The 26,175-nt window shown below is 49.9% G+C and overlaps 1 long non-coding RNA gene across 1 annotated transcript; it reads left to right on the plus strand.

Moving 5' to 3' along the window:
- Positions 1,539 to 25,841, plus strand: LOC110255806. The gene is made up of 3 exons (XR_002336661.1): positions 1,539 to 6,733; positions 9,213 to 9,286; positions 21,966 to 25,841. It is a non-coding gene; the product is annotated as an uncharacterized LOC110255806 (long non-coding RNA).

The following is a 26,175-nucleotide window of genomic DNA, read 5'->3' on the forward strand; positions in this document are numbered from 1 at the left end:
ACGATGGGATATTACTCAGCCACAAAAAAGGAGAAAAAAAAATGAAATGTTGCCATTTGCACAACATGGATGGACCTAGAGAATATTATGCTTAGTGAAGTCAGTCAGACAGAAACAAAAATTATATGAGATCACTTACATGTGGAATCTAAAAAATAATACAAATGAGTCTGTATACAAAACAGAAACCTAGACATAGAAAACCAAATTATCATCACTGACGGGGAAAAGGGGCAGCGAGGGATAAATTAGGAGTATGAGAAAGAGACACAAACCACATACTTAGAATAGGTAAGTAACAAGGATTTCCCATACAGCGCAAGGAACTATCTCGGAATAAGCTATCACGGACAGGCACAGGAGGCCGTGGTGGCAGCGAGGGGCACACCAGTTCACAGGGCTGTTCTGCTTGACCTCGAGGACCTTGGAGGATGCCCAAGCCTGCGGACGTTCTCTTGGGGGAATTGCCCGTGTTTGTTTATCCATTTATTTGTCATCTGACAAAGAATGTCGAGCATGCCCTACGTCCCAGCCCTGTGTCTGGGGAAAGAACATAAACAGAGCCTCTCACGGAGCTTTCAAAGCGCTGGCGGAGACAGGCAGGAGTCAAGGGATTCCACCATTCATGCGAATCGTGCTAAGAGCTATGAGGGAGTCCCTTGGGGTCACGGGAACTCGTACAAGGGGGTCTGAGCTGGTCCTGGCAGGGTGGCTCGGCGAGGACTTTCTGGACCCCGCCTGGCTTCATTTGTTCCACTCAAATTCTCAAATGTCACCTCCTCGGAGAAGACTTTGCTGAGCACCCTGTCTCAAGCATGGCTGCTCTTCATCTCCTCTGGGCTTAAGCTGGCTGCACTGGGTTTGCCGTAACACAAGGGCACATGCACATCCCTGTTGGACCGTGAGCCCCACCAGAGCAGTCACGTGGTCCCTCCTGTCCATGCTCCAGCACCCAGAACGGTGCCCATACCAACCACTGTTTGTTGACTGAATGCCTGACTGTCAGGTGGCATACACGGATGAAGTGACCGTGAGCTGAGATCTCCAGGAGAAAATGAGGCATCACAATGTAAAGGGACGGGGCCGCAGAGGGAGATTCAGGCAGAGCAAGTGTCAAGGGCAAACCCAGGCTGGAGGGAGCACGGCACGTCTGAGGGAATTCAAAGACGTCATTCATTTATTCCTAAGGTGTTATGAGCACCCGGGCTTGCCCGGAATGCTTCCAGGCCCTGAGAGCAGAACAGCAAGATAAGATCCCTACCTTCAGACCCTATAAATGTGGGAGGACGAGTGTACAGGTAATAAACAATTACATATTATGTGAGTGTGTTTAAGTGTGATAAAGTGCCAGGGAATGACGGATGCTATCAAACAAAATAGAGAAAGGGCTAGAGGAGCAGCGGGGGTGGGGCTTTGGTCAGGAGAGCTTCTCAGAGGTGGTGGTCCTGGAACAGAGGGACCTGTGAGTGAGGGGTTACTCCAGACGAGGGAAAGAGCCAGGAAAGGAAGGAGTCAACTTGAAGGCCATCGGGTGACCCTGGGGATGCAGAAGGGAACATGCTGGCTGGTCCCTGGGGGTTTCTGAGTGTGAGCCTGACCTCATCCGATTCAGTCTCTGAAAGATGATTCTGGCTGTCGGGTGGGCGGTGGTTGACCTGTAGGGGTCGGAAGGAACGCTTGCGAAACCCTAGGTTTGCTGCTCAGTGGCCCAGACAAATGATGGCAGTGGCTGGAGCCTGGGCGGGGAAGGGGTGGTTCAAGATGCTTGGGTTTCCGCAGCTCTGGAGTGGGGCTTACAGGTACTTAGGCTTGCCCTGAAGTGGACACGCAGCTTGGGGGTTTTGGCCCAAGGAAACCGGAGGTACCACCATGGATGATTAAGCTGAGTTGGCCAGCAGGAGGGTTGGGGTGGGAAGTGAAATCAAAAGTTCTATTTGTATAAATTAACTTAGATCTTTCTATTAGAGCCCAGTGGGAGATTAGCCATCTGTGTGTAGAGCGCAGGAGAGAGGGCGGGTCCAGGGGCCTAAAGCTGAGCTGCCACTGCAGTGATGGGGTTGGAAGCCACGGGGAGAGGCAGTTCCCAAGGCGCTGCGTGGAGGCCTAGGGGGCAGTGAGGTGGAGGTCCCTCCCGGTGGGAGTACCCAGCACTTAGAGGTCAGGCGGCTAATGTCCTCTGAGCTGCGTCCCTCCCCGATCAGGATTTGCGGGCCTTCAAAGCTCCACGAAGAGGCCTTCCTCAGAGGGAGGAATTTCTTACTCGTCTCCGAAGCCTATGGTCATGTGGTCCTTTGGCCACACGGTGGCGCTTCAAACCCAACAATTACACTGCTTCCCTTTCTGGCTCAGAGAAGGCTTGAAATTCAAAGGAAAAGGGGGAGGAGATGCGTCCTCTCTCTGAGCGGCGCTCATAACATTGCCAGCGAGCAAGGGGTCTCGGGGAGCAGCGGGGGTCTCCCACCGAAGGGGAAGGCTCTGGTTTGAACTCAAAAGACCCAGCGTTCCACATTCAGAGCCCATTTTCCAGTTCTTTTCCCCCCACAACGTTGCCCCAATTCCACATACTAAGTAAAACGTCATGTACCAGCGAGCGTGATGCGTGAGAGAAAGCGGGCCTGAATGAGGCGGCGTCTTGACTTTGCTGGAAAAAGAAATTAAAACTAACATCACCTGACTCCAAGATGGGCCTAAGCTTCTTCCAGAAAAGAGAGCGGGGTTATTGCTCATTGTTTTCATTTTTCCTTGGAGGCTGAGTTTCAATACCAGCTCTACTAGCGACTATTTGGGGAGCCTGAACTTCTCTGTGCCTCGGTGGTGTCATCTTCCCAATCCCACGTTTGAGGATTGCGGTGAGGATGCCTTCGTGTTCAGTGGAACCAAATGAAATGACCGCTCTCCAGCCATCTCTGACCCGCAAGAGCCGTCCTTTCGTGTGGTCCGTCCGACAGTGCCTGGTGCCAGGCTTGGTGGCAGTGAGCTGTTATTGTCACAGCTAGCATGACAGAGTACAGCCAGCCCGGACCGATCATTTGGAAGATCAACGGATTTGTTTTCTGGACATTTTTTCCTGAGGATTCTTACTAGTGCGTGATCCTGTTGTTTCCCTGGACTAAAGTCCAAATCATGAAAACAGGCTTGAATGAGACCTACATGCACACAGCGCTGCCTCGAGCCAAGCCATTTTGATCTAAGCCGCCTCCTTTCAGTGAGGTATTTTCCCAGCAAGGGTGAAGGGCCAGCCGTCAGGGCACCACCCCTTCACCGAGTAAAGCTGAACCTCATCGCCTCTGGCGCTCAGGGCCTCCGCCTCCATCTCCCGCGAGCTTGCCTCTCCGAAAGGTGCTTGGCCCCTGGGACTGTATTGACACATCTCTCAGATGCACGCCCATCAGTTTCTCTCTTCTGTGGCTCTTTGCCTCTTTGAAAGCCCAGTGCATACTAGCTGATTCCCTTAGCCCGGGAAATACATGCTGTTTTCATTTTGGCAGAGTTTTCAAAGCTGGAGCCAAAAGTGATGAGAATTTCAGGTACTGGGCAGGCCCCTGGTGGGGGACATTTTTTATTCAAAGGGTCTCTGGGAGGCTAGGGGTTTGGCCACATCCCTCTTGGTGGCCCTGGTAGGGAGCCGAGGTAGCCTGGGGCTCCCACCCAGAGTATGGCCACTATGGTCCCAGGAGTTCAAAAGCAAGCAAATAAAACTAGTAGCAGTTGGGTTTTATCAGAGAAAGTTTTCTTTCCAGATACTGGATCCTGGCACATACCCCCCCATTTCTTTCCTCAATCTATAGAGACGGACCCCAGGAACCTTCCTCTGAGACTCCTGCCCCCCTCGTCACATGAGGTTCTCACTGCACATCGGACACAGACCACAAGAGACGAAAGGCTGCCTTGTGGGATCTCAGGATGTATCCTTGACGGCGCCTCGAATGAGGCTGCGTCGTCACAGGCCCACGTCTAACGTGGGGGTGAGCCCCGAACTCTTCATGCACCAAACAGGAGTCAAACGCTCCGAAGCCAGACACGGAAGAGAAACATCCTCTCCAATTCAACTCATATGAAGTTCAAGAGCGAGCAAAACTAATCTCTAGCGCACGTCATGGGAATAGCATTGGTTGGGGGCGGTAGGGTGGGCAGAGAAGGGGCGCAGAGGAACCTTCTGTCGTAATGGAGATGTTCTCTCTTTTCCATGGGGTTACAGAGCTGCAGACCTTTGTCGAAGGTCATGGACCTGCCCACTGAAGATCAAAAGAAGTAGTAGAGAGGGAGTTCCCTGGTGGTCTAATGGTTAGGATTCGGCACTGAAACTGCTGCAGCCCAGGTTCAAACCCTGGTTTGGGGGAACTCATATCCCGCATCAAGCGGCTTCACGCTGCAAGCCCCCCTCCCCAAAAAAGAGGAGGTAGCCGTGAGAAATGGCCCTCAGAACCCAAACCTCAGGAAGGAGGCCCCTCATGGCACGGAAGAGAAGGAGGGAGTTTCCACATACTGCACGTTCTCAGCAGGCTGTCTGCGCAGTGGAAAAACATATAAAACGTCAGCCAATTTTCCAGACAGTTTCAAAATCCAAGGACGTTTGTCTTGGTGCTCACGCGGCCTATGTCTTTTCAAATGTTTACAGAGTATTTACAGAAAGTCGTCCTTTGGGTGGCAGTGGTAATTAGGAAAACTGGCAGCGAAAATTAACACATACCATGAAAGAGAGATAATTGCTCCATTGCCATATACAATATTATTATCAAATGGCATTCACCGAGGAATCCAATTGGTCCCTACCAGCTCAAGCCCTTGTTCTAGGAAAGATCCCCCCTTCCTTGTTACCCCGAGGACGAAGCTGCCACAGCTCGCGAATGAGATGCCATATGGTACTTAACATCAGAATCAAAATGAGCTTGTGCTTTTTGTGCGAGATGCCGAAATTTATTAGAAAATCAGAAAGCCTCATTTCCACCAAGTTCCTGAGACCTGCCATCTGCTGCATGAGAAAGAAAATGGAGATTTTTTTTTTTTTTTAACCATTTACTTATTGTGAAGTGTGAGCGTACGGGTGCGTTTGCAAAAGCAGGGGTGGGGGCCGGTTTGGGGGTGGGGGGTGCTGTAAGAGCGAGCCAGAGCAAGCCCGCTTGGCAGGGGAGAAAGGAGGCTGTCAGCTGAATGGTGGCACAAGGCTTGGGAAGCATAATTATGGAAATCACCTATTCCAGAGCAATTTTTTTTTTTTTTTGCTCCTTCTCCTGAACACATGTTCCTTCCACACAGAAACAGCAGAGAGAGAGGCCGGCTCTCAAGAAGAAGCACAATCTCTGTGTCACAGGGAGTTTCAACAAGCCCCAGCCTCTTGAGTATTAGGTCTGTCCGTGGAAAGGGCAGCGCAAATAAGACGGGAGCTAACAGACGGGGAGCTCAGTGGGTGGGGAGGAAGGAGGGCTTTCTCCAGGGAGATGCTGGGGTTGGGGTGGGGGTGGGGGGCAAGACAGAAGAGGGATCTGATGGGGGCAGCAAAGTAGTGCCCAGTTCACCGTGTCTGGAGATTTTCTCTAAGTGCTGGAGGCTGGGGATGCAAAGACAAAGGCGCTTTGTACTTTCAGAAGGGCTGTCAGCTGTTGGGGAATTCGCGGCGGGGGACCGCCTCTGCCTCCGAGAGATGCTGCCTTGCCCATGAGTCACACCCCTGTGGCGGCCCAGTACCTCCGCAGAGCACTGCAGCCCGGAGGGCTTACCTAACCCCTTGATTTGGAGACAGTGGTTTTACATTAGAGCTGGTATGTCTGTTGGCACAACTGCAGGCAACATTCACTAGACGTGGCTAGTGGCTGGCCTCTGATCCCAGCCCTCGGGAGCTGGGCCTCTAGCAAAGAGGCTTCCAGAGCCTGAAATGGAGCCGAGATGGGGGAGGGGGAGGATAAGGCTTCAAGGCACCAGGGAATTTCGCTTTATAACGTTCTGTAGTCAGGCTCAGGTCCAGACAGGCCTTTCCTGGACTGCCTCCAATAGGGTTAATTGAAGAATTAAAAAGATCTCTCATCTACGAGGCCATCCTCCAGCAGGATCCCAGGGGTGTCCTCGAGGTCAAGTTCAGGTTCTGGGAGTGCTCCAGGGCCTTGACGGGTCTTCGGGGAGCCCAGCCCACACCCTCGGGGCTCGTCGTCTCGGTGCCCTCACGCAGGTCGGTGACCAACAGTCTCTCCCTCGAAAGGAGGAACGACTTGGCCGAAGCCTTCATGGCTCAGGCGTCCTGGCCTCGCACCTGAGCCGATCCAGGGCTGGCAGCTTCCTCCAGAGCCTGTGCCCACCTCAGTGAGGACGAGCTGCGTGGGGGAGGAGCCCAGGGAGTTTCCGCATCTGCCGTGCGAGGCAGGAGGAGGAAGGGCCCGCAAGCCCCAGGGACCGACGTGATGAGGCTGTGCTCGCCCTCCAAGCCTCCTCCCACCGAAGGTAGCGAGGGCCGCCTCCCAGATGCTCAGAGGTCTTCTGGCTCCAGGTCTGCGGGCTCCGTGCGGGTGGCCCCTCCGGGAGACCTTCAGGGTCAGCCTTGGGGATGCGCCTGGTAGCAGGTCCCGAGCCCTCGGCCAGGGTGGGAAGGGCAGCCTTCCTGTTCACTCCCTTGGTGAATGAGGATCGGCTCTGATTTCCCCGGGGGCCGCCCCATCTCTACAGGACAGGCTTCGGCAGATACCTGGGCTTCTCCTGAACCGCTGGGAGCAGACCGGACTGAAGATACCTCGGTGGCAACATGGTAAGCGGCTTTCAGCGTCCTCTGTCCTGACTCCCCTTGGCCCCCATGCCCGGCAGCTACATCATGACAATTATTATCTGAGAACGGCTGTCCTCTCCTGAGCACTTGCTCAGCGCCAAGCGTCTCTTACCTATGAGCCCGTTTAATCCTTGCGACAACCCTGCGAGGAGAGGTCCATTCTCATCACCATTCCCCAGATGAAACAATTAGTAAGACCAGTGAGCTTTGGTGAAGGGCTGGGGTCAAACAGCTGGTAAGATGTGGGGTTGGCCGTCAAACCCTCAGTCTGACTCCAGAACCATTAACCCCAACAACGGTCCTCCAAGAGTGAGCGTTACTCTTTTGTTTATCTTGTGAGTAGACTGAGTTCAGAGAGGTTAGGTAACTTACCCAAAGCCACACAGCTGCAAAGCATAGAGATAGAAACCCCTCTGGCTCTAGAGCCCAAGCCATTTCTCTTAGCCACCCCCCCATCCCAAACTCCATCCCTCCCAACAGATGGGGGGCCCAGAAAGCAGAACTGGATGTGGGCTGTGGAGTCGTCTTTACAGAAGACTTAGCTAAACCTTCCTCTTTTTGGACATTAAGTAGAAACATTGCTTCTTTTGAATGCTGATGTTTCTCTGGGTGCCATAGTTACTCCTCGAGTATCTCCCCAAATCTTTGGGTGCCACCCGCCAAGAAGGGTGCCCACCTGCTTGATGATCTGACTAGTTGCCAGGGCTAGTTCCCAAGTGTTGGAAACCATGGGTGCTGGTGGTCATTCTCACCCGTTGCACCTGGGCCCTCAAAGGTACAAGGAGTGCGCCTCACAGAGCATCTTGTCCATGAGACGTCAATACAAAGACCTAAGACACACTTTGGACAAATTATGCGGAACCAGCCCCTTTTTGCTCTCTCTGGGGCCAGAGGAAGTCCCCCTGATTTCAGTGCCCAGGAAAAAGGTGTGTTTATAACCAGCAGAGGGTGAGGGGCTCTTCTCTGAACCATACACTCGGCTCCCCAGTGATTAGCTACACCACCAGCTTGGGGGGCTGTTGATTGCCAAGGGCTGGACTGACCCTAAGTCATCAAACCCAGTTCCATTACCCTGCGTGGTTATAACCAAGTGGCAGATGGCTGGGTTCCTTTGTCCTGGGTTCCCATTGTCACACAGTAGGAGGCTTAGGCGTGTTGTTTTTCATTGGAACTGGCACTCTTTTTGCAAAGATTTGTAGGGTGAACGGTGGCTGTCTTTGTCAATGTTGGATTGATTTTAACTGCCTTTAAAAGGTACTTAATGATTTTCTTGAGTTTAGACTTGAAGCTTCGATTCTCTTTTATTCAATAAGTATCTATTAAATACATCCTATGTGCCAGGGACTGTCCTGGCACTTTAGTTGAAATAGATAAATTATATCTACTTCCTGATCCCAAGGAGTTTGTAATTTAGCGAAGGGGTGGGGAGAAATAGCATATATGTATGTATCCATGTACACACATGCATTTCCTGTGCTGTGTTGATGGAAAGCTAGCTAGCTAGCTAGGCCTTGTGTGTGTGCATATGATACTTTAACAAGACAATCCCATGGTAATATGGACACACAGTGGTTGAGTGGTGAGCCTAGGACACAGGGAAGGCCAGCCGGTGTCTGGCACAGGGAGTGGGAACCGTCTCAGAGACAAGCTGGCCGTGGAGACGAGATTTGCCACAGGTGACTGAGCAAAAGGGGGCAAGACATCCGAGAGGTGCCCTCTGTTTGGGGGAGGGTGGGAGGCACTTTGAGTAAGCCTGAGGCTGGAGGAACAGGCAATAATAGAATGTAAATTAAGACAGTTACAGGAGTGCCCACCCCGGTGCAGTGGGTCAAGAATCCGACTGCATCTCCACAGCAGCAGCTTGATCGCTGTGAAGATGTGGCTTTGATCCCCAGCCAGCACAGTGGGTCAAAGGATCCAGTGTTGCTGCAGCTGCAGCCTGGGTCACAGCTGCATTTCGGGTTCCATCCCTGGCCAGGAAACTTCCATATGCCACGGGTGTGGCCATAAAATTAAAAAAAAAATTAAGACGGCTCGAGAGTGGGCTTTGAATGCCAGGCCAGAGTGCGGTGTTGTCAATGGGTCACACTCGAGGACAGGGAGAGCCAGGGGAAGATGAAGGAAGGGGCGCAGGCGGCGTGGAGGTGGGGAGCCAGAGAGGACGCACATCCTGTCCCCAGCAAAGAGCTGCTGGGGTGTAGAGCCCTGTCCTTCCTGGTGGCATCGGCCTCATTCAAGTTCTAATCCGAGTTCAATTTTTGCTCACGTGTTTGCTCTCTGGAAGTGACTTTTCCCTAATTTGGGAATGAGCACAGGAAACTCATCAGAAACAGGGAACAGGGAGAGTTCGTTTCCTCAAGAGGATGCAATTGCACGTTTCCTAAAAGCAAGCACTCAGGTGTCTGAGCCTGGGAGTTGCACGCTTCCTTATCCACAGGTCTCCTTTGTTCTGTGTTTCTAGTATGGATTCATCAACACCTGTCTGCAATCTCTGGTGATAGAGAAATTTGGTGAAGAGACCTGGGAAAAACTAAAGTAAGTACATTAAAGGCAAAACAGACTGTTCCAACTGGTAAAGGCTCTAGTGTTTTGAAGGTTACAAGGTTTTTACTAACTTCTGGGTTAAACCACTTGGCTGTTAGTGGGGAGAGCATGTCAAGTTTGGTTTGTTCTTTACGGCTGCCCATGGAAGCTCCTGGGCAGGGGATGGAATCTCAGCTATAGCTGTGACTTATGGTGCCAGAGCCTTAACCCACTGAGCCGGGCCGGGGATTTGAACCCGCGCCCCTGCAGCAACCAGAGCTGCTGTAGCTGGATTCTTAACCTAGTGAACCACAGTGGGCACTCCAAATACAAGTTCTTGAACGTATCAAGTAAATACAGAAAAAAGCCTGTGGTATCATATCTGTCTTTAAGGAAGTCTTGAGTCTCAATTCCTAAAACCAACCTCAAAACAGGGTTCCCCTGGGAATACTACCAATATTATTCTATCTTTTGTTTCATGTGTGAGTTCTCATTTGCTCTGTTTAATCGTGGAAGAGAAAGCAAGGGCATTGTTTCCATGGCACATAAATGGAACTGCCAAGAACCCACAGAGGAGGGGACACCTAAGCCTGTAAGTTCAGCCAGAATCCGCCCGTAGGTGTTCCCTGGATAACTCTTATAGCTTTTCCTCTCTGCCTCCGTCTGGGAAACCCTCAGCGTGGGGATTTACATCTCCGTAGAGTCCCCCATCTGATTCTTCGCATTTAACGCTGTCCCTCGGCTTTCTTAGAAGCCCCCAGCCTTAAAATGGTAGTGGGTGGCGTTGAAGGGGTCTCAGAAATTTCCTGGTCCCGTGAAGAGGGAGGAATTTAAAAATATGGAAAAATGATTAGCTTCCCCGGTTAATCAAGAACATGCAAATGCAAACAATGAAGTGCTGCTTTGCCTATTAAATCTCCAAAAAAATGTAGATAATAACCAATTCTGGTTACCATGCAGCAAAACGGGTAATGGCTGATGGCACTGTCAGTTAGTGCAGCCCTTTTGGAAAGCAATTTGATACCACGTACCAAAAGCTATGGGAATGGGGAAAGCTCTTGACAGTGTAATTTCATTCTTGAAAATTGATTCTTGAGAATGGATTCCCTTAGAAACACATACAACGTATATGCGTATATAGGTAAAAATAGGCAGTATAGCCCTACACTTATAAATGATGAAACAAAAAATTGCCTTAGAATGTTCGAAAGCAAATCAACAGACAAATGGGATGGCAAAAGACATATGCACCATTATTGGGATGCTTGCAAAAGTCACGAAGCAAACCTGTCAAGTTTTATGACAGGTTGTGTAAGTAAAAACAAACAAAATTCTCTCCCAAACAAGGTGTACACTTACGTAGCCATTGGATAAACTACACAAATGAAAAAAAAACCAAAATTATTATTCATAGTAATTGGATAGTAATTGTAATTAGAAAGACAAAATGCTGAATCACTGGCTTTTTCCTAATTCCTATGTGCTTTCATTGCTTTTGTAATCTTAAAATGCTTCGGTGCAACTTAGCGACTGAAATACACTAAGCAACTTAGTGCACCAAGCAACGGCAAATGCTCAGTGCAGACTTTCCTCTCCCGCATGTTACAGACCAAGTCGTTAGAGCTGCGAGTGAGGACACGGGTAAGCGGGAGGCTGAATGGAGGAGGAGCCCACGGGGCCCCACGGCCTCAGCTCCTCTGACCCCGTCACAGCAGACAACCTCCCACACGAGTGTACCCAGACCTCCTCATCTAGGCAAAGGCAGCCCAGGCCATTTCCCCAGCACCCCCGGGGTGATTTAGACTGTCACGTGTTCGGGCAGGGAAAAGGAGCTCTGGCCTCACACAGGCAAAGCATATTCATTGCCGAGTATTTCGAGGAGGAAGGCTGTCTCATTATGGTCGGAGAATGCTTGATCTGGTGAGCCCAGATCCCCTCATTTTTACAGGTGAGGAAACTAAGGCCCAGAGAGGTTAGGGGACTTGCCCAAAACTGCACAGCAAGTGGGCACCAGCACCAGATGCACTGTCAGAATCTTGAAGTGCTTCTTTTCTGCCTCCCTAAGTTGCCTTGGAAAGAACCATTTAAACACCATAAGACTATTTTTTAAATGCTTCTTTCATTGTAAGGTGTGGGGTAAGAAGAGGAAGGAAAGGAACAGTCTCAGAAGAAACACTTGCTTTGGGCCCAAGCCCTTTGGTAGTGATCTCACTAAGCCCAGTGAGAACACCGCAAGGCAGGGTTTTGTCTGGTTTCACCCAGAAGGAAACTGAGGCCCAGAGAGGACCTTGCTGACAGCCACAAGGCAGAGGCCCAGGGCTGGGACTTGCACCCAAGCCAGTGACTGCAAAGGCTCCTCTTTCTAATAGGCTATACCACCTGGAGGATGCAAGAGTGGCTGGCAAGGCAATGAGTCTTCCCCTTCATGCCGAGTCTCGGATGAAGAGAGAGGGGATCTCTTTAAACACGTGCTCCTGAGCGCCTGTGGAAGGCCTGGTACAGTGAGAAGCACTGGAGGCTTATGAATCAAATAATCCGTTTTGCCTGGATGGATTTGTAATCTGCAGACACGTTACCTGGGACTTAGGGACTAGTGCCAAAGGCCCCTTCCAGACAGGAAACGGGCATCATTGGCTCTGCCGACAACTGGACAGGAGCAATTCCTCCACAGCCATGGCCCCTCCGCCTGCCAGAGGGTCAGCCGCCCCTCCCAGTGTGTGGTCAGTCCCAGGAGGAGGGAGAGAGGTGATGAGCGCAGAGGCCCTTGGCTGGACATTGCCGGGGGGGGGGGGGGGCGCGGGGAAGCCACCTGGGGCAGGGGCTGTTTGCCCTCTCAGAAGGCTCTGGAAGTGGCTACACGTCCCTAGGAAGCCGTGCTGGGCTGCAGCAGGGGCGCCAGAGCTACAAGGCTTGGGGTCAAAGCCCAGATGCATCAGCTTCCACATAAAATGATACTAAAAGCAGCTGAGCTTGTAGGGGTTGTTGCAAGTGTTCAATGACAGGACACGAATGAGACGGGGCGGGGGGGGGAATGCCTGGTCAGCGGCGAGCACTGAACAAATGTAAGCTGTGTGATCGGAGTGGATGTCCGTGATTTTCCAAGTCCTTTAACCCACGGAGCGAGGCCAGGGATCGAACCTGCATCCTCATGGATACTAGTCGGGTTCGTTTCCACTGAGCCACAACGGGAACTCCCAGTTGATTGATTCTTGACTGATAAATCTTGCATCATCCAAACTCTTGGTGAGGACCTTGAGCCTTAGCTAGTGGCCCAGAAGAGTCTCTCCTGACTAGGGAGGGGGTCAGGGCTCTGGAAAGAACTGGAAGGGACCAGAAATAGCTGGAACACTTAGACATCAATGCAGATGAAGCCACAGGATGTTTAGTCTGCCTGTAACAGGCAGCTAAATGGCATTATTTAAAGAAGGCCTCTTTCCCTCCTCTACATGTGGTCTGACTGGTGACCAGACCTTGACTGACTGCGATAGTCAACGTATCTTTGCAAACCTAATCCCCCCAAAACAAAAAACTATCCCCACAACCTACCCCCCAACCAAAAAAAAAAAAACCAAAAAAACCAAAAACCCATAAGTAGGTATGTAAGTATATAGAAGAAGCTTCGTCCGTTTTGGATCCTTGCTGTGACCTCACTAAAAGAAATGGCACTTCCCATGGCATTCCCAAAGAACGGCAAGCCCTGGTGTCCAGAAGAATGCTGAGGTGATCAGGACATTTGAACAAGAGGTGCAGAAAAGTGCCAGGGCATCAGAAACCTGTCCATGGACAGAGAACCCGGCAGGGCCATATTCTGAGCATGTGTCACTGGATTTCACCTCTTTCATCTTGAAGTGCTTTTTTTTCCCTGCTTAATTGAGTCTCAAAGGATGTGTTTGTATCTAGAGCACTAGACACCTATGCGATCATTTTGGAAATGAATCTTGAAACCAAAAGCAAAAAGCCTATATAACAAGCCCAACTGGCTACAAAAATTACATCGTATTAGAACTCATTTTAAAAAAAGATCTTTAATGCAGAAAACTCAACTTATAAAATGCAATTAAGGCAAGATTATTTGTGTGCAAAAAGATCTCCTTCGGGCTACATTTAAATAACAAGCTCCCTGGTGCTTTTAAAAGAGGATTTTAGCAGAAGAAAACTCCATCAATTCCTCAACAATTTTTAAGAAGAAACAATTGGGTAAAATGAAGTATGTTTCCAGACTTTATGACAAATTCTTTTTTCTATGAAATAATCAGAAACAGATGTTCAACCTCCTTTGCATTGTTTATTTCCCTCTCACAAAACCAAGATTTACAGATTTCTAATTATGAACCACTCGTTCATAACGTCCTGGCTAAAACGTTTATCAAGACTCAACAAGGAGAAGCAACTAATAGCTTCAAAAGAGAAGGCCCCTGGAGTCAGATAAACTTTGACTTTTTGCCCAAATCATTTACTAGCTGTTTGACTTGGGTAAGTTTATTTTCTCAGCGAGTATTTATTTAGCTCCTGGTGTGTGCTGACCAGAATTCCCGGCACTGGGAACAGTGAGGAAGTAAATAGATGGACGGGTCTGTCTGTGAGAATGCGTATTCCATTGCAGGGGGACAGACTGTAGACAAAATGAGTACATGAGATTCTTTCGGGTTGTGCTCAGTGCTATAAAAGTATAAGCTATTTGATAGTGACCAGGAGAGAAGATGCCAGGTTCCCTGAAATGATCAGAAAAAGGCTTCTCTGCAAAGGTCCTATTTGCGTTGAAAGGCAGGAAGGAACCTTCTTTGCGTCAGGGAGGTATCTGTGTTCCCAGCAGAGGGAAGAGCAAGTGCAAAGGGCCTGAGGTAGGACTGAATTTGGTGAATTTGAGACCCAGCTGAAAATTCAGTGTGACAGAGGAGGACCATGAGCCAAAGGCTGGCAGGGGATGAAAGTGGACAAGTAGCTAAGGAGCAGACTATATAGGTAAGTAGGAGACAGAAAGAAGGTGAAATGTTATTCTAACTGCAGTGGGTGACTGAGGTTCCTGAGCCTCAGACGGTCTCTTGTGAATGGGGTAGAAAGGTTCTCATTTGTGCACTTATGAGGACGGACATAGGCAAAGGGTCTGGCACGGTGGTTGCAGAACCGAGTCCAGGATTTTGCTTGCAAGGATCAGCGATTCTCTCTGTGCAGAAGCTGAGAGGAGTCGGTCCAAGGATTCTGGGGACTCACACCTTCAGTGGCAGGAAGGGCAGCGAGACCTCAGAGGAAACGGCAGATCAGAAGGCCTTTCTCCATTTCTGTAGCTCCCTTCCTATTGACTCCCTTTTCCTGGCTCTTGCTCTGAAAGTCTCTTCATTTCTATTTTCAAACTTTGCTGTAACATCCTTTGGATTCGAGAGATCCCATCATCGGATTGGCTCGGTTTCTCAGTGTCTCAATTCCAGATGCTCTAAGACAGGATTCAATGGGCCAGCTTTGGTCAGGTGCCCATACTGCACCCAGTCAGGCAGATTTTGGCGGGTAGGGTCCCTAGGGAGAGGTTATGAGTGGGGCCACCGTGATTGACAGACGTGTCTTCTCCACTGAATACACAATGGGAAGGGGGGAAGGGCTGAGGACTTGCGTGTGTACAAAGGGAGGTGAATAAGGAACAGCAGGTGGGTGGTGGCTGCCAAGCCCAAACCAGTCCATTTAGGGTGAGGTGGATGGGGTTACACAGCTTCTGTCTGGGTCAGGGGTTCTTAGCCAGAGGGTCGTGGATGGGCTTGGGAGGGTCTGAGAACCTCCGAAATCCTCTATGAAAATGTGTGCATGTGTCTCCATGTATTTTCTGGGAAGAGGGTCCATGGTGGTCATTAGACTCTGCACGAGCTCTCTGACCTTAAAACTTCAGGAATCTCTGTCTTTATACATTCTCGGACTTTTCTTCTCACTAACTAAGACACGCTCCCGACATTCTGACTTCTTGAAACGCAGCCCTTCAAATACACTAAAAAACTGAGTCAGAAACGAGTGAGGATGGGCCCTCATTTCATGGCCCCTCCCTTTAAACTCCTCCGTTCCATGGACTCCCAAGCCTTTCACCCCGGCCTTAGAGGCGAGAGCACCCACACCCTTCAAGTTCCCTCCTTGCCCCATAAATAAAGCCAAGTAAAAAGGAGCCAAAGCCTGAGAGTTTCTATTTCTTTAACTTTTATCAGGGAATGCTGCCCGTCTGATAACTCATCCTGCCTTTTTGGCCGTGAATGTGTTTGCTGCTCTGTCTGGCTGCCCCCAATGCTGTCATCAGGACTGGAAGGGCCAGAGAAATCAGTCTGGTTAGGACATTCCGACTGGGGGACTTCCTTCCTAAAAGGTCCTATCAGAATATTCAAGGGCTCAGAAAATTTAAAAATACACGTGTAATATCGTGATATTATATATACATATATGTAAGAAATTGGTTTTCTAATAAAGATGACTGAAAATAAAACTTGAGAAATATTTTTGTCTAGTGGGAAGATATGGAAGGTAGATTTAACAGGCGTAGAAACATAAGACTTGATGCTTCTATCATTGGGAGAGCCTCCTTCCAAAGAGAATATAAAATTGCACATAGAAATTTCCTTCCAAAAGGGAGCACTTATCTAGAATAAGAAAAAAATTAAAAGGTGACAGATAATAAAACATGCAAAGGTAATGTTTGCTTATTAACTATTGACCCTCTTCTGTAATGCTTTTGCTCGCTTCATCAGCTGCTTTTGGTTCGCCCGTTCATATGACATTGATTCCGTAAGATCATTGCCCACGAAGAGACTAGAATGAACGTTCCTCCGACGTGGCCGGCTAAAGGGTGTTTTTTATTGTGTGGTGTTCTCAGGGGCCGCTTAGGCAGATTTCTCTCTGTACCTCTGCAATGGTCTCAGCAGTTTCTTGTCAAGGCGCACTTCTTTCCTGGTGGCGAGTCCCAGGAGGACAACACCCCTCTTCCCCTCACCTTTCCAACCCCACAAATCCTCTGGCATGAGGTGGTCCCCAGTTAGGGAAGTGTGGCCTTTCCTTTGATGCCTTTTTTGGGGTCACGCTGAGGTGTGGATGCTTGTTGAGTCTTCCCCGGGGAAGTGGCCCTGGGGGCTGGATGGCCTGAGTCCCTCCCACCGGCACCTGGGACCAGCACGGTTTCAGGGTCCCCCTCCCCTGCCCCCAGGCTGAGGCTGGCTCCAAACCAGAGAGGGTTGGGCAGGGCTGGTTCCTTCCCAGAAACTTCAGCCTCACTGGCTTCTCAAGCACATCTGATCCCTCTGGGTGTACGTGAGACCTTCTCAAACATTCTGGTCTTAGGTAGCCTTTTTATTCTTAGAAACTGTTGACAACCCCAAGAGCTTTTGTTCATTTATTGGTATTTACTATCTTAGAATTTGCAACTGAGAAACTTTTAAAAAGTAGCTATTAATTCGTCTAAAAATAACAATAAACCTATTACATGTCAGAAACATTGTGAAAAATAAGCGCATCGTCCAGATTAAAAACTTGCAAGAGCGAACTGTCACTCTTTCGATTTTTGCAAAATCATTTTAACGTCTGAATTGCTAAGATACCTAAATATTCTCTTCTGCACCCTATCTGTTGTGAGCTGTGGCTCTGGTTGAACTACACGAAGAAAATCTAGGAGAAAGTACTTTAATGCTCTTTTCAGATAATTGTGGAGATCCTTTTAAACCTCAGCAAAGCTCCCCAAGTGGTCCTTTCTCAAAGATCAGCTCCAATATTGAGAGTGAAACCACACCAATGACCTTTTTGCACTCCGTAACGTCAGAGTCCCGTGGCCTATGTTGCCCTTTGGAATAAATCTTTTCTCCTCGTTCTGTGCTGTCAGGCATTAGTCATTTGGAAAGTCCTGGATCCCTGAGTTATGCTGATGTGATGAAGGCTGACATGATGCAGCAGGTTATGCAACCGCAAAATCGCATTTGTCACTATCACCGCCATTCTCCTCAAAGCCTCTTAGGATTGGGGAGCTAATGAGCTGGTTCACAGTAGCAGATCCAAGTTTTCCAAATTTCCAATTTTCACTTGAAAGCTTGAGTTTTATCATTGGCAACAAATTCTGTCAGTTATTTTCCCCAAAATGACAAGCTAACTTTGTTCTTTTTAAAAGAAAATGTCTGCCAAATATCCAAGTCTGAGTAACCGTTATTCGTCTGTCAGTGGGTCTTTCAAGTAGAAATGATATTCCGTGAAAAGGGGGGCTGATTCAGCTCCGAAAAACAATTGTCAAAGTGCTTTTCCTTGCAGGGACCCCTCTACAGCAAAGCTCTGTGTGCATGCACTTCCCACTGTGTCATGCTGCATGTTCAGAAGATGGGTTTCGGGGCCGAGATCTAGTAATACTGACATTTCTTTACTGTATCATAAAGGATGATCTGAAGTGAAGCTGGCATCTTTCTTTTTTTTAAAACCATGAATGTGTAGCTGTGAAGAATATAGTGACGAATTAGTCCCTTTGAGTACCCCTGGTTCTTCATGCTTAGGCACCAGAAGTTTACCCACCAATACTTTTGCACCGTTAGCACAAGCATCAGCCAGGGAAAAGGGCAAATAATGTCTTGATTTTTATCATGAAAATGGTTTTGTCCTCGTGGAGTCCTCAAAGCATTTTAGGGACCCCCAGGGGTTCCTTGGAACACAGATTGAGAACTGCTGGCTTAAGCAGCGGCAACTCTCGAGTCACATCCTGTGTTGGCTCAGGGACAGCAAAGGGCAGGAGAGGGGAGGGATGTACATCAAAATCTCCATGGAAACACCGACCAGAACCAGGACTGTCATTGTAACGATGAAAAGGAGGCACAGTGAGATTTGTTTCGAGTTATCTGGATGAACCTTGGCAGAGCCAGGATTAGCTTCCGGGACTCCTGACTCACATGCAGTGGACGTGTATGCCTCTATCAAGTTTGGGGTCTCCTAAATTCTCTAAGACTAGCCATCAGCCCCCTATCGTGTGCCAGGCGCAAGAGTAGATGTTGGAGATGCGAGATCAAATGACATTTCCCTGCCCTTGGGGACTCTAGTCTAGGGGGCATGTGGACAGCCAAAGCCAGGCTTTCCCTTGCAGCGGGTTGAGAAGGATAAATACGGGGAGGCTCTGAGCTCAGTCTCAGGCTGAGCTGGGACGACGGAACAGAAGTTGGGCAAAGAGAGGCAAACTATTGCCTTTGGTGTGGATGAGCAATGAGCACCTGCTGTAGAGCACTGGGAACTATATCTAGTCACTTGTGATGGAACACGATGGAGGATAACGTGAGCAACAAATGTGTGTGTGACTGGATCTCTTTGCTGTAACAGTAGAAAATTGACAGAACTCTGTAAACTAGCTATAATGGAAAAATAAAAATCATGGAAAAAAAAAAGTTGGCCAGGAAAGAGGGAGTGTGGGCCCTTCCAGAAGAGGGAGGGTTTGTGGGAAGATGGGGGGCCAGGAACCGGCGTGGCTGGGACCTTGAGGCGCTGGAGGAGTTGGGGGATGGGAGAGGCTGGAGGAGAGAAGGGAAGACTGTCTCTGTCAACCCAAGAAGTCTGGACTTGTCACAAGAGCCTGGGGAGCTATGGGCGCCCGCTGGCGACAGGCCCAAGTGACAGGCTGGTGCTTCTTCCTAATACCAGATGGTCATGCGACCAGGACAGGCCTCTCCATCCCCAGCTCCACCTGGGGTCCCGCAGCGACACTCAGCTTTGTTACATGAACTCCCCACCTGCCCTAAGGGAACTCTTGCGGCAATGATTTCCCACGCGTTAGAAGCAGCCCCATTCTCTTGGCCTGAAACCTGCTACCAAGTGCTATTTATTTTTCCTGTGGGTTTTACGGCTCACTCCGGACTCTTAGAAACCGTGACATCAGCCTAGTCATGTTGAACGATGCAGGATCTATAATTTGAAATCCTTTGCCTTGCCAGATTGAATCCTAGAAAGTGTTTCTGAGCAGTGGTCACCAAACCTGGGGAGTCATCGAGACAACTTATTCCAAAAAAATACGGGTTTCCAGACACCACCTCCAGGGCCCAGGAATCTGTACATTTATTTTGCTCCCCAAGTTATCCTGGAACAGGGACCCGGCCCTGGTTTCCTGCCCAGATATTTTGGATATCACTCGTTGGAACTAAAGAGGAATATGCATTTAATGGGCTGACGGTTGTAGTTAAATACTGGCCTCACCAGATCTCCTGGAGAGGGGTCTCTGTGACCACCTACGTGGTTGGCATTTTTCACAACCTCTTACTTTGTTTCCCACACTCGTGGATTTTCCAACCCCTGCTCTCGACAACGTATTTTCTTTAGGCCATTTTGTGCTCTTTCCCTTCTTACCAGAGGCTTTGCCATCGCGTTAGAAAGATATCAACTGGCTGATTCATTTTTTACATTCTTGGTTCGCCACGTTGTTTCACTAACGCAGGTGAAATGACTGTGTGCAGGTGTGCACTGACTCTTCTCTGCAAAATCTTGGGGGTCGATAAACAAGCCTGACGGTCTCTGTAATCGTAACAGTGTGAGCAGGTCTGGCTTTCTTTCCAGAAACATGCAACCTATATAGAACCCATGTCCATCGTTGAGGCTCAAGTATTATCAGCTCAGCCTACAGGAAAGAGGAGGCTGCCAGGCCCAGACAAGGATGAATGGGTTGGTCCCACCAAAGGCCTGGGGAGGCCAGAGTTTGTTCCATTTCCAGAGGTGGTAGAGACAACATAAGCCTTCTGGGGTTTTAAGGACAAACCATGACAACACGTCAAGTTTGATCTTGGGTCTTGCCCATCATGTTTCTGCTATGGTCACAGGCACAGAAGCAGGGCACACATTTGCACAAAGGCCCACGTGCCCTGGGGAAGAGGTGGAGGGTTCTGGCCACATGGCAGAGCGCTCCCTGCCTAAGGAAGCCCTGGTGGTTTCAATCCCCCATCTGCCCAGGCCCCTCGTCCACCTTTTTGGAACAGCCGCACATGCTGAGGCTTCGAGGCCCCTCCTGGACAGATGTGAACCCAGCAGGAAATCTTACAAACTGCAGGAAGCCCTTGAGGAGCTTCTAGTTCTGTGATGCACAACTGTGGGACAGGGCTCCTGGGGCTAAGGATCCCCCGTGAGTGTGTGGAGGGGGAGGAGGAAGGCCGGGGAACATGGATTTCATCGCCCACTCCCTTTACTTTACAGATAAGGAAACCAAACGCCAAAGGGGGGGAGGGTTTTCCCTTGGAGCTCATTTGCATCAGGCTCGGCCTGAACAGTCTTTAGCCTCCCAGTCTGAGTCACCCCCAGGGCCCCAGGCCACCTCCGTGTCCTCTGTACTGTCACCGCCCTCTTTGCAGTTGTGACAGAGCTTCTCAGTTTCCCCCAGCTCCTTCCCTTTGGTCATCCTGTTTTACCCTCATCTGCTCCTGTTGGAAAAGCAGGACAGGTGTCATTGCCCCATCTTACAGTGAGGAAGATGAATTCCAGAAGAAGAAAGGAGTGCTTAGCCTGGAAAAATTTAAAGATTTAGGAATGGCTAAGGATCTTCAAATACAGAGGGCTTGGGATCTGGAGGTGGGACCAGCCCAGTCTGCTCTTTCCCCCAAGGGCGGAACTAAAGTCAGTTGCAGCAGCGAAAGGCAGGAGCCACATGGGCTTCGGAGCTCAGAGCCCAGATCCTTCACTTGTCAACTGTGTGATCCTGGCGAGACCCTCAACCTCTCTGGGCGCCAGTTTCCTTACCAGTACAGGGGATGATTAGACATCTGTCATCTCTGGCCCAAAGGAGATGCTCAACAAATAGAAGGTATGATTGGGGCCCAGAATAGGTTTCAGCTCAACAATAGGAAGAACTTTCTATCAGAGACAACAGTCTGTAAATGGAATATACTCCCCTGCAGAGGGGAGCTTCTTGTTAAGAAGCAAACAGTCTTGTGAAGGACTGGGATTGGACAATTAGGAAATTTCTCTTCTCTCCCAGTTCCAAGATCCTGTGATGACTTCTGGGAGAACTCAAATGCTCTGTGCTCTTCTCTGTTCTTCAGACATGCTCTCTGCTGCCTCAAAGCGCATTCTCTCTGTCCAGAGGCTCCTGTTTCTTTGCCTACCCAGTCCTCAGTTTCAGTGGAACCTCCCGTTCTTATGGGACAATTCCCTGACCAGCCTCCTTCCCCCTGAATTGCCAACTGCAACTTCGTGGTTCACACAAAAACCAAGCCAAGAGTGCCAGCTTTCTGACTCTTCACCAGGCAGGCGAGCTGTTACAAGACCAAAATCTATCAGTCTCTCCAGCTGAACACATTGCAAAACCATGAGATTCTCAGGGAGCTGCTCTCCCTGCTTCAGAAGAGGCGGCTCCATGGTCACGGAATTCTAAGTTCACTACCGTGTATTAGGTTTTTTAACACGTGCCAAGCACAGTGCTGTTTGCAGGGGCCTCAAAGCTAAGTCACAAGAGTCATGCTCAAGGAGCCCATTCTAGGGGGTAAGTAAGATCAATACTCTTGATTGAAGCTGGGAAAACTCCTAGCCTATGGTGGGTACTCGAGAAGGGAGCTCTTGGCCCAAACTGGGGTCCAGGGAAGGTGTCTTTGAAAAGCAGACACCCACACACTCCAATGCTTTTCATTTCTTATGACCAGGAGTGGTGTTGCTGTACCTTGCTGTGTTGGTGGACACATTCCCGGGGCCAAGCTCCAGTTGCTGTGTTCTCATTGCATCTTGATTTATCTTTCAGAGCTCGTGTGGACGTGCAAGATGCCTTCATGACCTATACGGTCTATGATGATGTCATCACCATTAAGCTCATCCAAGAGGCCTGCAGTGTTCTTGGTAAGTAGCAGAATGGGGCTTTTTTGGTTTCCTGGGGCTGCTTTGACATCGTACAATCAATTCCCGTTCTTTGCCATAGTTTTGCTTTATAAAGTCTCTGCAAACACCCAATTAGCAAATACTGAGCCATTGTTTCTAGAGGAAAGGCAGGGTTAATTTCCTGAGAGCCTCTGGCCATATTTTCATTTTCATAACTTATAAATACATCATCTTGTTTTTGTGTGTTTAAATCTGTTTAAAGACACCTTATTTCCTATGTACTGCTGATTCATTCCCATTGAACTCCTGGCTAATGGCACTATAACTCGTGCCTGAAGAAATCTTATCTAAGGCAAGTATTTTCTCCCTAAGGCACATCACAGCCTTCTTGGGCTCAAGAACACTGGACAGCAGTTCCCACCATGCTTGGGACATTTTAAATGGCAGAACCACCAATAAAATGTACACAACCTGCAAGAAAAAAAAAGCAAAAACACAAAACCATAGCACTCAATAGTTGGTTGAGAGGACACTTGTTTGTAGTCTGAGACCTGAAACCAGAAGGGAGCAGTGTCTGGTTCAGCCTTTGCTAGAAACATGCGTGTTTGGTGACTCAGTTTTTCTCTGCTGTGTGTATCCATGAGTGACCACAAAAGCTCTGTTGATTTGGGGCTTCCAAATGCACTGGAGGGAGCAGGTAAACCTGCAAACACCGAAGCTACAAATAGTGAGGATCAACTCTACCACAAGCTGGGTAATTAAAATAACAGACATTTGTTCTGTCGTAGTTCAGGGACTGGAAGTTTACAGTCAAGGTGCTGGTCGGGCCGTGTTCCATCTGAACGCTCCAGGGAAGAATCCTTCCTCTCCCGGGTTCTGGTGACCCCTAGTGCTCCTTGGGACATCGTATCTCCAATCTCTGCTTCCATTTCATGTGGCGCCTCCCCCAGCTTGTCTCTTCTCTACGTCCAAAGCCCCCTCTTCCCACAAGGAGTGCAGTCGTACTGGGTTTCTGGTCTACCCTCATCTGGCAATCCATCCTTCCCATTGGGTAACTTTAGGCTTCTCCTAGACAAACATTGTGAGCAACACTGAGGTTCCTCCTCAGCATCACCTTGGTCATATTTGGCCTTGCCCTTGACTCTGACGGATGTTGTAATATCTTGGAAATGGCTTGTCACAGTGATTTCTGGGTGTCATGAGCAACAGCATGGAGAGTCCCATTGAGTTTACCTGCAAATGGACATGGTGTGCTTTATGGGTGCCAAGGGTCCTTCTCCCCATCTGCTCTGCCATGGGACATCTTCCCATCTGCTTAGACATTAAAATACCACTGGTGGGGTCCCAATCCGGGGACTGTGTGTAGATGGTCTCCCTCATAAGACACATGCACTCGCAAAATGGATTTACCAGCAAGGGATGGTTTATTATATTAACTTGTTCACTCCCCAGGCTCTAATGTGCAAAGGCACAGGACAAAGAGAACTTGCTTTCTCGCTTTCTAGCGTAATGACCCAGGACAACCTATTTAATTGTAAGTTTCTTATCATTCAAATGAGAATAGTAAGATCCACCCTTCAGAGTTTTGAAAATTAAAGGAGGTGATGGATGTGAGTGCCCCCAATGTGACATCATATAATAAGCTCCAACAAACAAAAAACAAAAACAAAACCTCCTTTCCTTCCCTCTGTGTTAATTTCCTGAGGCTGCTCTAACAAAGTACTGCCATAGGGTAGCTTCTGACAGCAGAAGTTGATCCTCTTGGGTGTAGAGACTGAAAGTCCAAATTCAAAGTGTCAGCAGGGCGAGTTCCTCCTGGAAACCCCAAGGGAGGAGTGGTGCCAAGCCTGTCTCCTGGCTTCTGTTGGTCAGAGCTGCCCTTGGCTCATAGCTGGTGGCTCCAGCTTCTGCCTCCATCCTGCCAGGGCCTCCTTCCCTGTGTCTTCACGCGGCTTTCTTACACAGTCACCTCGCTGGATGAGGGGCCCACCCTAACCCAGCACGACCTCACCTCCATGTAACTAGTGATGTCTACAAAGACCCCATTTCCAAAGAAGGTGACATTTGGAGGTTTCAGGAGGACATAGATTTGGGGAGGGGGGCACTATTCAACCCAGTCCATCCTCCTTCCATGTCACCAGCACTGGGTGCACAGTGAGGTGGGACTGGAGGGCAAGGAAGGAAGTGGCCTTCCCGTCCCAGGTTCTAGGGCTTGGCCTGTAGGAAGCACTCCCGGGCCCTCTGATAACACCCCCCTTTCAGTCCCTCGCCCGCTCCTCACAGCCACGTGGCTTTGGGTCATGCTGGGGTGGCACTGAGGGAAGATCACAGGGGAACACTGCGTCAGCATCCTGGCCAGGCACCCGAGACCTGGGAGCAGGCCTTTTGGAAATGTGGGTGGAGCCCGGAAGCTTAAGACCTCAAGGCCAGTTCTCGTGCTGCCCCCAGGGGCTCAGGAGGCAGGGGTGTGGTTGCCAGCTCATTTCATGGCACCTCTGAGGACCCAGCAAGCCGGCTGTTCTCCAGGGAACCCTTCCTGAGGCAGTCGCAGATTAAGGCCACAGTCTGGCCAGCCCAGTGGGGGTACATGAGAACACACCAGGACAGCGAGCTGCCCTTAAGCCCACAGGGACAGGTGGCTTCACCGGAAGGCGGCAGTCACGTGTAGTGCACCTTCTCCAGTGAGGTGTCGTGTTTATCTCCCTTCCCTTTGAATCTCAGAAAAATTCACTGATTAAAAATGAAACAAACATGCCAGCCTTAGCCTCACACACCTGGGCCCGCTGGCAAAGAGGGCTCCCCCCTGGCTTTTCCCATGGCAATTGCACTACATCTGCATCCCTTCTCATGTCCCTGGTCAACTCCCAGATGTGGAAAACCTTCCGAGCACCTGCATCCAAGAGAAGCAGGAGACTCCACAGAGCTGGGAGGGGTGTGGCGGAGGCTGAGGGAGGGAGCAGATAGTGTGTGATGAGCCGATCCCTTCCGGGCTGGGTGGCCACCTGCTGCCCTTGGCTCAGGTTTGTCCGAGCCAAGCAGGGGTCAGAGGTGCCAGTGGAGGAACCTGGAGTGAAGAGGAACCCAGGGTGCCAACTGGTCATTAACCTCCAACCAGACGTGTGTCAGCGCCCAGTCACTTGTCACGTGCACTTCCTAACAGAACTTGCTCAGGTGCTTTCTGAGCCTGGAAATAAGAAGCAGGGAGTGCAATGTTCCTTTGACCCTTCAGCTCCTTGAGTTTGGGCTCCAAGCGCAGCAACACCTCCGGACACCATCCACAGCCAGTGCCCAGCCTCCCCTGGCAGTGACCCTTTGAGAGAGGAGGCAGGTGGTTGGCGGGCAGGGCTCCGGAGGCCTCCCGGCACCACAGGTAGGCACCCCCACACCCCTTCCCAAAGGGGCTCAGAGAGCTTCCAGGGAAAAGGTGGGCTGGGGCCTGGGCGGCATCCACACCACAGGCAAATCCCACTCCCACCTGGCCTTCCTGATGGGGCGGGGGGCTCCCAGACCTCTTTGTCACCCCGCAGCTGATGCCAGGGGACTTGAGCTGTCAAAAGGCAGGTGGAGTGAGGATTTTCTGCAGGAGGCTGACTCCAGGGTGTCTGTTCTTTACAGCACTGGGCTGCCCCTGGGCTGGGAGCCCGGACCCCGCTTCTCCTCCTAACAGCATCTTTCTGCCCCAGTGCGACCGCTCTGACTCCTTGTCCAACGCACTTCCTGGGGGGAGGGAGTTCATTTTCTTCAACATTGCTTTTTAATATATATATTTTTTCTTTTTAGAGCCATTCCTGCGGCTTTTGGAGGTTCCTAGGCTAGGGGTCCAATTGAAGCTGTAGCCACTGGCCTACATCACAGCCTTAGCAACGGGGGATCTGGGCTGCACCTGTGACCTACCCCACAGCTCAGGGCAATGCTGGACCCTTAAACAGTGATCGAGGCCAGGGATCAAACCTGCAACTCATGGTTCTTAGTCGGATTCAGTAACCACTGAGCCACGAGGGGAACTCCAGCTTTTTAGTATTTTTTAACTTGTGGTTATGATATGTTAACCTGTGGTTAAATGTATTTCTTAAAATCATGTGGACACTTTATTCTAACATGCACTACCCCACAGACCACAGGATCTGCAAAACTTA

Source organism: Sus scrofa, chromosome 11 (genome assembly GCF_000003025.6).
Source record: "Sus scrofa isolate TJ Tabasco breed Duroc chromosome 11, Sscrofa11.1, whole genome shotgun sequence".
In the NCBI taxonomy this organism is placed as follows: Eukaryota; Metazoa; Chordata; class Mammalia; order Artiodactyla; family Suidae; genus Sus; species Sus scrofa.